The 1,823-nt window shown below is 38.6% G+C and overlaps 1 long non-coding RNA gene across 1 annotated transcript; it reads left to right on the forward strand.

Annotated features, from left to right (window-relative positions):
• Positions 1-408: 408 nt before the first annotated feature.
• LOC106936496 (uncharacterized) lies at positions 409-1,250 on the forward strand. The gene is made up of 2 exons (XR_001422147.1): positions 409-685; positions 736-1,250. It is a non-coding gene; the product is annotated as an uncharacterized LOC106936496 (long non-coding RNA).
• Positions 1,251-1,823: the final 573 nt, after the last annotated feature.

The raw sequence follows: 1,823 nt of genomic DNA on the forward strand, positions 1-1,823 counted from the left end.
TTAGGGGGGGAAAAAACAGGAGAAAGCGGTTGGAAGGTGTGATTTACAGGTCACACCGCCTAAAAATGAACAGACACCTGTGGTGCCTGATGGTGACGCTCACTCTCTTCCCAGAAACTGCATCCGTGGTCCCACAGTGCCACCTGGTGGCTACGAGGCTGCAACTGCAGATGCCCTCGAGGAGTCACACAGTCGTCCTTGGTCTCTTCAAAAGCATTCCCCTTCCTGTTTCCACAGCACTATTACAGACAAACACACTCTGTCAGTTCTTTTGTATTCTGTCAAATAACTGCTGGACCTTGAAAGCAGATACAGTGATGAGTGGAAGGCTCGCAACCTTCAGGACAGACAACTACGACAGGCAATTTAAGGACAGTCAGTTTATTGAACAGTAAATTGTGACACAGAACACAATATATATATATTTTTTTTTTCTTTTCCATTGCGTTGCAGACAAATGTTAACAAACAACTGTGCCTTTCACCACACTACCTCGCAAACGGCCTCTGTGATAGAGAGGCTTAGCAGATCGAAGGCGGGAGGGTCCTCGTTTTTTAAAGTGCTTTATTGCACAGTTCCTCTCGGAGGAAGAGAACAAGGGGCTGCGAGGTGAGCCCAGAGTCCGAACGGCCTCTGAGCTTCATGGTTGCAATAATAATACTCTGTGTGTGTGCATGTGTGTGTGGTGCTGTGATTACTTGGTTGTATTCAGTGCCTCCTCTCTTAACGCGCAAGTGTGTGTGTGTGTGTGTGTGTGTGTGTGTGTGGCTACTTATTGCATAACAGTAAGCTGGCTCATGAATTTTTCAGTGAAAGTGTAAAGCACAAATCTTTAGATTAAAATGTTATAAACTCTTCACAATAATTACAATACATCTCATAATATCTAAGTTACATTCTTATATCTGATTCATATAGAATATGTAGGCGATATACATCTTGTGGCTTACTGCTTATAGCTAACATAGTGGACACTATCATGTGGGTCTCTGTCTCAGCCCTCTAGGTTTACAGACATAGATAAATACACAGTGCTGGTCAGATGTTTGCACACACTCCGAATAATTTGGGTACAAATTCTGATTAATTGAAGCTAATCTTCACACATGGAGGAATAATTATACAGCTTTAAATTATTTTAAAAACAGACATGGGGTTGCAAGTTTGAATTTATCACGGATTTTTTTCTAGCCTACACAGGGTCAAAAAAAAAAAAAGGTTAAAATTGAAACACACAAACAAACATAATTGACTATTATTTATAAAAAGAAAATATTCAATGAATTGGAACACACCGTTCTGATATCAGGTTATATAAGAGCCTATGAAAGCATATTTTCATTAAGCCCAGGTGGTCCGACGTAATATTCTAATCGTGTATAAAAATGAAAGGACATTCTTTTATTAATCATCATAATTAGCAGAAATAAAGGCTTGAAAATGTCACCTAATCAGATTGAATTCAAACTTGTGCACCCAATTTTAGCAAAAGATCAACTCAAATAATTACATGTAATGGTTTGGTGAGTGCACGCAAAGTTCTGACTAGCACTGCAGATAAATATGTTTCTTTTATATTGGAATTTATAGCAACAGATTCAAAGAAACAAATCAGTTTAGAGGGAAACATGTGCTATTCTTATGCCTTTATGCCTAAAAATCCCTTGTGCTTTCTCTGATTGTACACACTCCGAATAGTACATTTGGTGTTTTTAGAAGTTTCTCTGCACACGACCTGCATACTGGCAGAGGATTGTGACAAAAAAAAAAAAAAAAAAAAAAAACAAAAACCAACGGGGAGAAACAAAGAGGGAAAAAAAAAA

This window comes from Poecilia latipinna, unplaced genomic scaffold (genome assembly GCF_001443285.1).
Source record: "Poecilia latipinna isolate Pla-1442-1.1 unplaced genomic scaffold, P_latipinna-1.0 Scaffold2157, whole genome shotgun sequence".
In the NCBI taxonomy this organism is placed as follows: Eukaryota; Metazoa; Chordata; class Actinopteri; order Cyprinodontiformes; family Poeciliidae; genus Poecilia; species Poecilia latipinna.